General features: G+C 48.1%; 1 long non-coding RNA gene across 1 annotated transcript in view; it reads left to right on the top strand.

Moving 5' to 3' along the window:
* LOC139079060 (uncharacterized) overlaps positions 1 to 14,785 on the top strand; it is a 31,867-nt gene that overhangs the window by 14,349 nt on the left and 2,733 nt on the right. Inside the window, exons 2-3 of the long non-coding RNA XR_011532327.1 lie at positions 2,132 to 2,219; positions 3,624 to 3,702. This is a non-coding gene — a long non-coding RNA (uncharacterized lncRNA). The remainder of the gene's footprint in view (positions 1 to 2,131; positions 2,220 to 3,623; positions 3,703 to 14,785) is intronic.

Below are 14,785 nucleotides of genomic sequence, written 5' to 3'. Positions count from 1 at the left end.
GGAAAATTCTTTATTCTTCATTCATATGTTTTCCTCTTTTTTAAAAATTATTTTGGCCATTCTAGCACATTTCTCTTTTAATATAAACTTTAGAATAAGCTTGTCTATGTCTACCAAACTGTGCTTGGGTTTTTATAAAAATTGCATTAAATCTATAGATCAATTGACTCCTATGGACTGACCAAATACGTGCACAGGCCTAGAGAGAGGATGTCAGGGGCTGCGGAAGTGGTGCAAGAGCACAGGTGGTCTAGGATGGGTTAACGTGCGTTCATCAGTGGGAGTTCGGCTTTTGGCCAAATGCAATTGAAGCTGACTCTGTCCACACCCTTGCTTCTAGAGCCTACTGTGTGCTCCTGTCAGAGCCTCTCAGAGTCCCCCAGGCCCATCACAAGGCTGGAATTTGAGTCCTCCTTGCTTCTTCTCCGGGTGGCCCTGGGGCGTGGCAACTCTAAACTTTGGGACCAATCTATCCTCAAGGATGAATCTCCAACTACCGTTGACCTTGGGCTGCCAAGTTCCATGAAAGCAACACACACGGAGAACGAGCTGGAGCAGATGGACCCGCTTCGTTATTCGCTGTGGCTTAGACTTGAGCCCGCTGTGGAGGCCCTGCTCCCGATGAAGAGAGCTGGGACAATGTTAAGGAATCTTTGTCTCTCCAGCTTCCAGTCTAGACTAGGAAATGCCCCAGCAGACAAATGGAGCTTCCTTTCCCTGAGCCCCTTTGTTGGTACCCTTGTGGTGTGTCCTTGACCTTCCCAGGGCACAGATACCCTTCCCTAGCCTCACAGGAGAAGAGATATTTCCAAAGCCAGATATAGAAGGAAATAAAGGGAAGAGCCAGAGACACCATGGCATTAGACTTGCAGGGTTGTCGGGTTTTTTAAAATCATTTTTCTTATCACACTGGAGGCTCTGCCAGGACCTGTGGCTCTGGGTTCCAGATCAGCACTTCAGCACTGCATGGAGGTGGAGTTGGGGCGATGGAGCGGCCACCTCCATCCCTCTCCAGAGGCTGCCTTTCCCCCAGCCCTTCCTCACCGTGTGCTAAATCTCCTTGCCTGTATTGATGGAGAAATCGAGTTTCGTAAATCATCATGTGGTTCACACAGGCGCTAACGTCAGATAAACTGCCGACAGCCTCATTGCAACAAATCATCGCCTGTGGCCATGCGGCTTCTCAGAGCCCCGAGAGAAGAGCCGCGGAGCAGTAAGAACCAGTTACACGTCCCAGGGGCTGCCAGAGCTGTGCTCTCGCCACTCAGTGCCTTTGCTCACAGTGCTGCCTTCGTTTCAGAGAGACCCTTCTCTCCACCGCCAAACCCAGCCAAGCTGCCTTCTGTGAAACCTCCCCCGCCCCCCGCCGTGGCACCAGCAGGAAAGCAGCACCGTCTTTCCTCAGCCCCTGCCCTTGCAGCCCTATTCTATGCTTGTCCTTCCAGCACGATTGGTTTGGTTCCTTATTGGACAGTAAACTGTGGGCAGTGGCGAGCCAGGGAGTGTTTCTGAGCAGGGCAGAAACCCAGTCAGATTCGTGCTTCAATCAGATGGTAATGGAGCATGGAATTCTCAGGAGAAAAGCCAGAGGCTGAGTCACCTGCAAGGTGGCTCCTACAACGTGAGGGATGATGAAGTTGGATCCAGTGTGGGGGTGGTCAGAATAGAGAGTATTGACTTTGACTTTTTTTTTTTTTGAGGAAGATTAGCCCTGAGCTAACTACTGCCAATCCTCCTCTTTTTGCTGAGGACGCCTGGCCCTGAGCTAACATCCATGCCCATCTTTCTCTACTTTATACGTGGGACGCCTACCACAGCATGGCTTGCCAAGCGGTGTCATGTCTGCACCTGGGGATCCGAACTGGTGAACACCGGGCCACCAAGAAGTGGAACGTGCGCACTTAACCGCTGCGCCACAGGGCCGGCCCCTTAACTTTGGTTTTAATGCATTCGTATGTTTTACTTGAGAAACGAGATTTAGATCTCTTAATCGGCAAACCAGGAAGGCGTTTTGTGGGTCGGTTAAATGAGATGAGGCATGTGCAGCACCTTGCCCGAAGCCGGGCACATAGTAAGCCTTTGGTAACCATTGCCACTTTTCACTCCACCCTCCCCAACCCTGTCCCCACAGCAGCCACAGTTCTGGGTTCTCATCATTCAGGATTCCCCGGGAGAAGAGTGATGTGGAAGCAAGAGGGCAGAGGACTCATCAGTTACAGGTGAGAAAGACTGACCTACATTGAGGCAGGGGGATGAATGGCCTTCCCTCCCCTGCCGCCCCGTGGTGTAATATATCCGCTCATCCAAGACTCGATTTTAACCACAGACAACAAGAGGCCACATTTCTACACTACAGAAGGTTGTTAAAATTCCTGGAACAGAGACACTTTTTAAGAGACAAGATTCGTGACGGTCTTTTCACAAGGAAGGAGAAGATTTATGGCAGGCAAAGGTTCTGATGTGTGCTGTGTCCGGTGCCTTCCCTCCTCAGGATGGGCAGGAGGCGCGACACCATGGGCGTCTGGCTGGGTGATCTCTTGAGGCAGCTCTGGTTTCCTTTGTTCAGGCTGCTTCAAGCCCGGAAAGGCCAGAATAAAGTCGCCCTGAGCGGCAGCCACTTGCTCACGCTCTCGGCATCTTTGCCTTTTTAATCTGCAGTTTGGAATGGTCACACTTTCCCCTCCTACCCCATAGGGCCTCTGCTAAGATTGAGGCAAGGGAAGGGAGCCACAGCCTGGTGTTGTGAGTCAACCCTAAACACCCAACCCCGTTGGGTACAGGAGCTTCCTTTAAAAACACTGACCTGAACCTGTTGCTTATGCCTTCACTGCCCTGACCACAGCCTGCGACCTGTCGCATGACTTTGGGTCCCAGCGGGCTCTGGCCTGCTCGTGTGACACACCTTGTCCCACGCCCTCCCTTGCTCCTTGTACTCCACCTGCACTGGCCTTCTTTTTGGTTCACTTAAGATACTGTGCTCTTCCCAACCCAGGCCTTCAAACACAATGTTCCTCATCTTTACCTGTTCACTTTCAGCTTCCTTTTAAGATTCAGCTTAAATTAACTTCAGTCACTCGAATCACAAATGTTCATTGAGCGCCTGCTATGTGCCCGGCACTGTCTTGGATGCTGGAGCCAGTAGTGAATAGAGAGGCAGAGCCCCTGGTCCCGTGAATCTCATATTCTAACAGCAGAGAGACAGAGAGCAAACGAGCAATGAATGAACGAGGTAATTTCTATGGTGGTTATTGAGAAGGCAATAAAAGTGTAGTGGATAGGGAAGGTTAAGCTCTCTGGAGGGTCGTGGTTGGTGGGAGAGGGTGGTATGCATTGATTGGATCTCCTCTTAGTGACCTGAGCTGTGACGTGATTGATAAAAAAGGATACTCCAGAGAGAGGCAGCAGCAAGTGCAAAGGCCCTGAGGCAGGAATTAGCTTTGTAAAGTCAAGGGAAAAAAGGAGGCCCAGGTTCCTAGGGCACAGTGATGAGACAGAGAAGTACACCACAGGTCAGAGAGGTGGGAGGGGCAGACCACGGCGGGCATGATCCGCCAAGGGGAGGGGGCTCAGATTTCAAGTATAAATGGAAGCCACCGGAACATTTCAATTTACATTTTTAAAAGGTTGCCGTGGATGCTTATGGCTGGCAGAGATGACAGAAAGAAAGCGTGGGAGGAGAACCTTTGGAGACTCCGACAGCAGGTGAGGTGCAGATGGTGGTGGTATCGGTGGAATTGGAGAGCAGTGGGTGGATTTTAGAACAGGAGCCTGTGGATCTGGTCCGTGGGTTGGATGGTGGGCTGGAGAAAATGGAGGAGGCAACAGGGAAAGTAAGGGGGGAACACCCTGGGGAGAAATGGAGATTTCAGTGTTGGCTCCCCTAAAGGACTTTGTTACAGAAGGCGTCCCAGTTCCCGGGTCCTTGTTGGAGCTCCCACAGCAGCCTGCAGTTGTACTTTGCAACACTCGTAACACCTGTCATTTGTCACTGTTTGTTCAGAAAATGTCCCCCACTGGACCTGAGGGGAAGAACACACCTGGCTGGTTTAACCCCGTTTGTCCAATGCTTGCACAGTGCCTGGCGTATAATTGTAGTTTATAATGGAATGGAATGGATGATGTTAACATCACTTACAGAGTAATTTCACTGCACCGGGTGCTATTCTGAGCACTTTACATGTCTTAACTCATTTGATTTCCACAATTCCCAGAAATGGATACTACTGTCATGACCATTTGACAGATATGTAAACTGAGGCACAGAGCAGGTAAGTAAACTTGCGTAAGGTCACATAGCCAGCAAATGCCAAAAAGTACAGCTATTTTACAAGCGATATATTGTCTGTGCTTCATAGCACCACAGTGAGACACGCTTGCGTCTGGTTTTTGTTTGAGGCGAGCGAGACATTAGCCAGTTGGAGGGTGAATATTGGAAGTAGGGTCAGCGGGATTTGCCCCATCCGAGGCTAACTGAGAAAGGTGCTGTCATGGAGGCAGGACAGCTCCAGGGCTGAGACCACGCTCTCTGCTGCCAGGCTGGCTTCATTTGAAACGCATCGCCACATTTTACTCGCTGGGTGGGTGACCCTCGGCCAAATTCCTTACCGTCTCTGTGCCTCAGTTGCCTTGTCTGTAAATTGTGGGCACTGTTAATCATACCTGCCCTCCTCTGGGCTGGGTGTGATAATGTGTGGGCTGCACTTAGAGTAGCGTAGCTCTTACGGGACGGCACTATGGTTTGTCTACAGGAAATGCTAAGGAGAGAGGGTTCTTTGCTCCCCAGTCTTCCCCCAAGGGCATTCATCCTGGATGAAGAGTTCGAATCAAAGAATCATTGCGGTTAGAGTGGGTAGTAACCTACACTGCGCAGTAGCTGTCCCACTCGGCACAGGCTTTCTTCCGCTCCCGAAACGTGGTGGGAGTCGATGCTCGGTATTCCTACTCACAGGTTTCCACGTGTGCACGTTTTTCCATGACAAGCTGCAGAATAGTTACCTTATCCTTTCCAATCTTTCTAATTTTTCTGGCCACAAGCCTGAAGAAAATTGTGTTAAGCCTTTCACGTTAAGCCCACACATTGTACTAGCCCAAATGAATGTCGCAAACTGTGAGCGGACTGCAGGGGGGCTGCCTGTGCAATTCATTTGCAACTTAGAGACAAAACACAGATGAAGGGGAAAAATAACGAATTGATTTGCATGACCAGCAGGTACTGCGTTAACATTTTGGTACATTTGTCCTAGTGAAAAATGCTAACGGCCCTTAGAAGCTGTGTGACCACCGTCAATCTATCTGTTCGTCTAAGCCTTGGCTTGCTCCCAGGCCGCCCTCTTCCCTGTCCAGACGCCTCTCCCATTCTCTGACCCACGTGCCGACTGTCTGCTGTGCAAAGTAGAGTTCACTATTTCCTAACCTGCTCTTCCTCCTGTGTCCCCTGTGTCCACTCAGCTGCCCAAGTCAGAGGCTGGGGACACCCTTCCTGCCGTCCTCTCCCCTCCCACGTGGCTCATCTCCGAGTCCTGTCAACCCCCCTCCTCCCCTTCCTGCCCAGATTTACTGCGGCCACTTCAGCTCAGCCACTTTCATGTCTCATCTGCTTTATGGCAACAACCCCCCAGTTAGCCCCTGACCCCGACCCCTGCTGGGCCTTTCTAATCTATTTTCCTCATGATAGCCCATGATCTTTCCAAAATCAAAAAGGGGCCTTGTCGCCCTCCGGTTTTTAAGCCCTCAGCGGCTCTCCATTAGCTGCCATCCGAGTCCTGCTTCTCTGTCTAGCCTCATCTCCAACCCGTAAGTTCCTCCACGGCATACTTCGAACCGTACATACTATGCACAAGGCTCTCAAAGCATGAGCTGAAGACGGTGGGGTCCCCAGGGCCCTTTCACGGGGCCTGAGGTCAAGACTCTATTCATGATAATACGAGGACATTATTGGCTTTATTCACTTTCATTCTCTCGTAAGTACCCAGTGACGTCTTCCCGGGCTGCCTCACGTGTGATATCGCAACAGGTCAAAGTCACAGCAGGTAGGACCTCGCTGGCTCCTATGCAGCCAGACAGGAAAGAGATTTGCAAAAATGTCAATCAATGCCAGCTTCTCACTAAATTTCTTTTTTTTGAAAATGCATTCATTTCTCATAAAACATTTTATTTATGTGAGCACATAATGGGGTTATTATTATTTAAAATTAATAAACACATATTTTAAATTTTTTACAGTTTTAACTCAATGCAGTACATATCAATAAATATATCCCCACATAAACAAAATCTTTTTGGGGGTCCTTAATAATTTTTAACACTTTATATAAAGGGGTCCCAGCACTAAAAAGTTTGATAACTGTTGCTCTAGCCCAATGGAAACACCCAGAGTAGACTCTCTCTTTCTTCTTCCGGCTTCTTTTCAATGCCTCTCCCTGACGGGGTACCTTCCCCCTCGCATAAACTTTCTCCTGCCCCCTCTGCCTGCCTCATGCTTCTGCACGTCTCAGGGTTCAGCGTGAGAGTAGCCCCTCAGCAGAGGCCCCCTCCAGCTCCCCAGAGAAGCCACAGAGCTAACTTTGGCTGAAGCCTTCTCCTATGCCAAGCGCCATAACAATGGCTCTACCTGCGCTTTCTCTTCCTCTGAGTTAGGCTGGGGGAGGGGCAGGAAGGGCCAGGGAGGGGGAAAGACACAATCACTTCCAGTCTACAGCTAAGGAAAGTTAGGATCAGAGAGGTTTAAAAACCACCCAGGTCACACAGCTAGTGAGTGGCACAGTTGGCCTGAATCCCTTCTCTTCCCGTTCTGTCATTGGTTCCTGTGCTTGAGTGTGCCCAGTGGTGTGCTGGTAAATGTTCAACAACTGGCTCTCCCAGGGACCAAGCCCTGACTGGCAGCATTTGGCAATTTCTGTGGTGTAAATATGCCTGTGGCTGCCGGTTTCAAGCTGCCAACGTGACATTACTGAGCACAGAGTTGGGAGGGCATGTGCAGTAGCATGCATCCTAGAGCATTCCCCCCCCCCCCCACCCCACGGATAGAATCAACATAAAAACTCAAGAGCACAGATAATAGCAAAATAACTAGGAATTACGGTGATGAGTTTTGAGGATTTTGAATTTGAGTATCTTTGTTTTAAATATAATTAAACATAATTTATTTAATTGTGGCTTTATATAATGTAATTTTTAACAATGGCCGTGTTTAGCAGCCAGCTCACAAAATTTGTGAATGTTTAACAATTGGCTCTGGTATCTCAGAATTAACTTCTCAGCGTTTGAAAAGCTCTTCTCCAAAACTACTCACTCTAACTCTCTGGAGGGTTGGGGGGCGGACCTGGGGACGTTTCCTATTTTTACAGCCCCTCAGGCAGCATCAAGCACAGAGAGAGTCATTTGCACATTCTTTCCTTCATTCAAGTTTTCAACCCTCATTTCTTAAGGGCCTGTGTTGTGCCAGACGCTGGTTCAGGGTGCCAGGAAGATGATCCAGAATAAAACAGAAACATCTCTGCTCTTGAGTTGATGTGCCAGTGGAGGAGACAGTATGTAAACCTGGAAGCAAAAATTATACACTGTACTTGTAGAGAGCAATAACTCTCTGAAGCCAATAAAACATGGTACGGGACAGAAAGCGAGGCAGGGGCCACGAGTGGTAACAGGTCTGAAGCGAGAGCAGGACAGCGGCTTGAGGAACAGCTAGGAGGGCAGGGTGCGGGGAGCCTGAGAGAGGTGAGGGAAAGGAGCTAAGATCCTGAGGAGGGCGGGGCTGAGCAGGGGGCCTGGGGCTGAGGGGAGGGGCCGAGAGGCTCTGCCCTTCGCTGGCTCCCATCCCAGCACTGCACCGGCCCTTACTGCAGACCCACGGCGGCTTACTCTGCTGCAGTCTGAATGCCCGCCTATTGTCCACATTCCTCTCAGACTGTCCATGTCGTTAGAGCAAGGCCGGAGTCTATTCCCAGAACCTGGGGCAGAGTCTCATACATCATACAAACTTCTAAATGTTTGTGCTAGAGCAGAAATAACAGCAATAAGTCAGGGCTTCTCTGGCTCAGCTCTGACCAGCCCAAATTCCTGGGATAGGAAACCATAAGTGCCAAGCACGCAGGCTTTGGCATCAGATGGGCTTGAGTTTGAGTCCGGCTCTTGGACACTTAAGTTAATACACAGCCGTCCAGCTTCCCCCGCGTAGGAGCACTAGCATGCACTTCGGAGGATAGAATCACATGCAGTCATGGTTTTTGTCCCATGCTCAGCAAAGTGTCCTGGCCACATAATCTAAAAAGTTCACCTGCCACTCTTGGTCTCTTCATCCTGTGTTATTTTTCTTCATAACCCTTATCACTGCCTGAGGTTATATTATATAATATTTATGTACTTCTTCATTGTCTCTTCCTCCTACCCTCCACCTCACTAGAATGTATGTTCCATGAGGGCAAGGACTCACTCTGTTGCATTCATCTGTATATCCTCAGCACCTAAAAAAGGCCTGGTATCCAGTAGACCCCCAGTAAATATTTGACAGATGGATGGATGAGTTGGGTAGATGAATGGACGGATGGATGGAGATAGGTAGATGGATGGATACATGGATAGATGGTTGAGGATGGACGGAAGGATGAAGATGGATGGATGGATGGATGGGGATGGATGGATGGATGGTTGGATAAATGGATGAATGGATGGAGAGCCCAATATCTGTTGGTTATTATTAATAACTTCCTGTTTTTTCAAATACCTCCCTTTCGATTAGGGGTCCCATGGGGTGGCTCACTTGTACTCCTGGACCTAGAACTTGCTTCCTTCTTCCACACATAGCACCTGCCACGGCCTCCTCAAGCTCCTGTCCTGTCCTCGTGTAGCAGTTTCAAGTCCTTTTGGTGACACCATTCTCCCCCAGTATTCTGGGGAGGTAAGCAGGCTGCTTGGGAACTATTTTTTCTGATTCTCCCAGGAAGCTGTTCAGTCTGTTACTAGAATCTGACATTCAGGAATCTTCTCTGCTTCAGACCTGATGAATCCAACCACAAAGTGACAAGTCTCCCGGCAACGATGGGAAAACTCCATTTCCAATCCCATGTTTAGTTCTTATTGTGATCTGCACAGAAAAGCTGGCAGATTATTCCGGCTGAAGGACAAAATCCTAGCTTCAGATTTCTTGGACTGGTGCTGTCCCTTGGGAGGGTAACCTTGTGAAGTAGAACACGGGGAGATGCTCTTGCTTACGGTGGTGAGAAGATCAGGGCCTTTGGAATCAGACAAACGTAGGCTTGAATCCCGGTTCTGCCCCTTGCTAGCTCCATGCCTTGGGAAGATACTTAACCTTTCTAAGGCTCCATTTCCTCTATAAAGTGTAACTTCCTCCATGAACACATATTGATTCGGCACCTTTTAAGTTCCAGGCATGGTGCTGGACTTCAGGAATACATCAGTGATCCAAAGCCACACAAACCTCATGCTCATAATCTTATACTCTATTGGGTCAGAAAACCATTAAACAAATAATACTGCAAAGGGGGTGGACAGGGTGCGATGGGAGCCAATAATGGGGATGGAACCCAGCCTGCGCAATCAGGGAAGGTGTAGCCGAGGCAGGAAGGGCTTAAGTGAGTTAGGCAAAGAAGAGACGTGGGTGAGTGGGCCATGAGGAAAGAGGACAATGTTTGGACCTTTCATTGAGCTACGGTTTAGGACTAGAGGTGACAATTCTGTTTGCATAAGAGATTTGGTGAGACTCTTGGAATAAGCCATGCCGCTTTGGGGACCAGGCGGCAAAGTGCACAGAGTTCGAGACAAGGCAATTATGCCCACTTCTGCATGAAACCTGACATTCTCCAGCAGTGGGAACAGCATCACGTGAGCTTTGGACCTCACTGCTGGGGGGCTGAGCAGCTCTGGAAGAATGTGGCAGACGCCCAGTGGGACTGTAGTTGGTTGGCCAGTTTGTGCATCCTTGTAACCCCAGGGGCTCTCGGGAATTCTTGGTGGGAGTGGGGGTGGTGAGTGCTGTGTTACCAAGTTGGGGTGAGAAGAGGATCTTTGACATAATGAGTTTTCTCGTGAGTTTGAGACAATTAAAAGGATAACATGGGGCCGGCCCCGTGGCCGAGTGGTTAAGTTCGTGCACTCTGCTCCAGCGGCCCAGGTTTCGCTGGCTCGGATCCTGGGCGCGGACATGGCACCGCGCGTCAGGCCATGCTGAGGCGCGTCCCACATGCCACAACTAGAAGGACCCACAACTGTGTACTGTGGAGATTTGGGGAGAAAAAGAAAAAAGAAAAAAGATTGGCAACACTTTTTAGCTCAGGTGCCAATCTTTAAAAAAAAAAAAGTCATTCAGGTCGTTGGCAGAATTTCTTTCTTTGCGTCTGTATCACTGTGGGTTTTGCAAGCTGGTGGCTGGAGGCCGTCCATAGTTCCTGGAGGCTACTCCCAGCCCCTCGTTAGGTGGGCTTCTCCAATGTGACTGCTTACGTGATCGCGCTCACGAAGAGCTGCAGCCCCAGTCTGTCTTATCTAGCGCGACATAGTCACAGGAGGGACATCTCATTACTGTTGTCGTATTCTGTTGGTGAGGATCACACCACAACCTCAGGAGGAGGGATTCGGCAAATACTGTGACACTACGAGGGGGCATCCTGGGCTCCTTTAGGCATACACATAACAACACGCCCAGGGAGAAACTATTATTATCCCCATTTTGCACGTGAGGAAACAGAGGCACTTGGCCAGGTTCGCGTGATCAGTAAGCAGGAGAGCCTGACTTCAGATTCAGGAGGACTGGCCCAGAGTCCAGGCTCTGTCACCACACTTCACTGAAGCGAGTCCCGTCCGGATTCCTCATCCATAACCCTCAGCGATTTCTTTACCCTGAATCCTTGCCATCTTCCATCTTCACACAATGACCCTGATAATCTCCCATCTGTTACATTTGCAGCTTCAGGCACACTTCTTCTAGCCCAGGGACTTGGGGAGGATGGTTGTACGGCCATTTTCCAGGTAAAGAGAGTGGGGTTTCGAGAGGAGAAATTCCGGCACTACTACACGTGGAGGTGGGGCTCAGTCAAGAGCTTCTGGCGGCCCCTCCACACCAGAGCGCCCTCGTGAACACCGCAAGGCCATCATGAAGGTGTCACGCTATCTCTGAATACTAAGGAACCTTTCATATTCTCTAGCCTGAGGTCTCTAACTGGTGGCTGGCAGGCCTGTCATAGGTAGACCCAAATAATATTTTTTATAAACAACTTGTAATTAGTGGTCAATATTTAAAAATGGTTAGATTCCTCATAAAAATCAGAAATTTTATAATACTTGGTCTACATTTCCCAACAGAACTGAGTAGAGGCAGCTCCCTATGGACTGGGCATAATCTCATATACTGTCGTTTAGATGTCCTACCTGCCCACGGTGGAGCTTGAGTTTGAGATCCTCTCATTTTAAAGATGAAAAAAGCTGCAGTCCACAGAAGTTTCCAGAGGCTGCCAGCGAGCTAAGAACGGCAGAGCTGATATCAAAGTTAGTACCTTAAGGAGTGCCCCTACCAGCAGGCCAGGAGGCGTTTTCGCTCAGGTGGGCATTTTCAAGCAACAGTTCCAAACATGTGACAAACTACCTCGTCCTCAAATAGCCCAGCCTGGTGGCACTACTTAATTCACTTGTCAATTATGCTGGGAACAAATACATTTCACAATGTTCAGCTCCAGGTTGTAGAGAAAAACACACTAATAGAGAACTGCAATTTCTCTCTGATTACCTCTCTTTCTCTCCCACTCTGGATTAATGATGGCTGTTACCAAGAGGCCACATGAGCTTTCAGAGGAAATGGAGGGGACAGGAGGAGACTCATTAATGTGGCAGGCTGGTTACCACCCACGCCTGAGTACAGCGCTGTTAGAAATGGAATGTTTTCAATGTGCTTCTCCTGCAAATATCAGGTGAACATGATCGCCAGGCATCCAGCGGCAGTGGGTGTTGGGAGGAACGATGCTTGCTTTAGCCATGGAGTAAATATCCAGGAGAGGTAAAGGGGGACAGAAGCAGCAATGTGGTCAACTTGGGGGTTGAGGACTTCCCATGTGCTGGGCATTGTGCACAAGCCCTTCACAGGCGAGGCGTTACTTTATTTCATTTGCACAGCTCACAAGGTTGTCAGCAGAAAAAAAGCAATGAAAGAAAGACACAGGATTAAACCCACATCTTTTGACTCTGTGTTCTTCTTGGCGATGTCAGCCAGATCTGGGGGGATTTCCAGCTCCAGTGGTCTCGGCGAGTGACCTGAGCTCTCTTGTTCGAGCATCCTGGCCTTTATCTGTTCCTCGTCTGTTAAATGCCGTACACTAGAGGCACAACATATGTATTGTTCTTTTCTTTCAGCTAAACCACAGTTCCTCACTGGCGTTACTTGAATACTGAATAAAATTGAAAAAGCACTGCGGTTGGTGGGAGAAAACTTGGATTCTAGTCCCCACTCTGTCCTTTCCTGCTGAGACTTGTAAGGATATTACCTGTTTTTTTTTTCAATAATTAGAAAAATAATATATGTACATGGTAATATCATTCAAACTGTAGTAAAGGTTATAAAATGAAAAGTGGGTCTTCTCTCCCCTCTAAACTGCCATCCCCCACCTCAGAGACAAAGTTTATTAGGGATTACTTGAATCTCCTTCCAGAAGAGTTTTCTATTATGCAAATACAACCACATACACACACACACACACACACACACACACACACACACACACACACTCTAACCTTCAAATGGGAGTGAATTTAAAACTAAATCTTGGAGATAGTGTGCAATAGCCCATAAAACCTCATTATTTTAATGTAGCTGAGCCCATATTGATAGTCCTTTAGATAATTTCCAGTCTTTTGTTAATAATAGAAATGGCTAATATTGATGGATTGTCTACAATGTACCAGGCACTATTCTAAGGACTTTATGTGAATTAACTCATTTACTACAAGCTTCCTGGGGAGAAGCTGTTATTGTCATCCCCATCCTACACTGGAGGAAAATGATGCCCAGAGAACTTCAGCACTTGCCCCACAGACACACAGTAAGTGGCAGAGATGAGCTTCACACCCAGGTAGACCGGACAATGCTGTAACACACATCTTCATCCACATAGTTTTGTGCGTATTTGTCAGAATATCTGGCAAGTGATGCACTTTAGGAAAAGCAGAAGTCTAATCACATTGCAGTTTTGAAAGGTCAGCATGACAGCAGGTGGGGAATGGATCCATCTTACGGCACCCATCACAGTGAGCTGTGAATTTTTATTTTCTTCCCTGTCTCCCTGGTTAGATTAGGAGCTTCTCGAAAGCAAGGACTGTGTACCGCGGGGCTTGGTACAGGGCCAGCACATTGCCGCCTCTTGATCACATTGTGCCTGGTTCCTGAGAAGAAGGAAGGCTTCAGCGGGAGCGCTTTTTGGTATTTGGGCTGGGTCTTAAAGGGGGAACAAAACTCCAATAGGCAGAAAATGGAAGAAAAAGTACCTTGTGTGAAGAAACAGCAAAGGGATAACTGCACGGGAAGTCTGTGGGGACAGCAAACTGTCCAGGCTGCTGGGGGAAGAGGCCCAGGTGTGACGTGCTCACGGGAAAGGGAAAGTGGGGGCAGAACATGGGGGATCCTAATGCTATTCCGAGTCTGTGAGATCTTTTCCAGGCCTCATCCATTAACCTGCAGGACAAAACAGAGGAGCATCTATGAACGTACCCACATACACCCACGATTCTGGCATTAAACAGTTAAACGTATTAAATCTCGGTTTATGAAACTGTATTTATCTCCACACCAGGTTTCCTTCGTCCACTGTTTTCTTCTCACTGTCAAACAGATGGCAGTTCTGTCAGTATCAGTGGCTTGGAAAAACATCATATCAGTGCAGTGGGCATATTTTCATTTTTCATTTATTTTAATCCTCACCGACTCCTGAATTCGCTGTCTGACGTGTTTACTTTTCCAAGCTCTGGGCCTGTGGGCCTAGGTTTACAGATGTAGCTTATAGATGTACTATTCAAATTCATTTATATGCAAACATACCTCTCAGTGGATTTTGTCACATTTCTGATAATCTTGAATTTTGTGAAGTTACTCAGACATCTGACAACACATGTTACTTTAAATATAAGCTAATGTTTTTCAACACTTGATTGTTGATCCTGGCTCATGTATATAATCAAATTTAAATTAGAAAATAGTTCCAATAGTCACTCTTAATATAGATCAGCAGTGCCTAATAGGAATATAGTGAAAGCCACAAAGGTGAGCCTCAAACATAACCTAAAATTTTCTGGTAGTGCATTTAAAAAAATAAAAAGAAACGCCAAATTAATTTAAACAACATATTTCATTTAACCCCCTATATCTAAAATATTATCATTTCAACCTTTAGTAAACATAAAAAACTACAAGATATTCTACATTCATTCTTTTCACAGTAAATCGAGTGCATTGCACACTTGCAAGACACCACACTGTGGGCTGGCCCCACTTCAGTGCACATGTCACCTGTGGGCAGAAGACACTATGTTGGATAGTGCAAAAACAGGAGCTAGGGGTTCCTGCTCAAAGAGTGGTGGGAATGACTTATCTCCTCCCTGCTCCCATGCAAGCAGTAATGATGTAGAGTTTCTCTCTCATTTAGGATTTTTCGGGGAAGAGACCGAAGAGATCATCTTGTCTCAAACTTTAGTATTATGGTCCAGGGAGCTGAGCCCCGTGGAGGTGGCGGGGTTGGGGGGAGGACTAGAGCGCCGAGGCCTCTGCTTGGCACCACCTCACTCAGCCTCA

The sequence above is a fragment of the Equus przewalskii genome, chromosome 24 (genome assembly GCF_037783145.1).
Source record: "Equus przewalskii isolate Varuska chromosome 24, EquPr2, whole genome shotgun sequence".
NCBI lineage: Eukaryota > Metazoa > Chordata > Mammalia > Perissodactyla > Equidae > Equus > Equus przewalskii.
The sequence above is the reverse complement of the archived record's forward strand: the minus strand, read 5'-3'. Positions and strand labels throughout refer to the sequence as shown.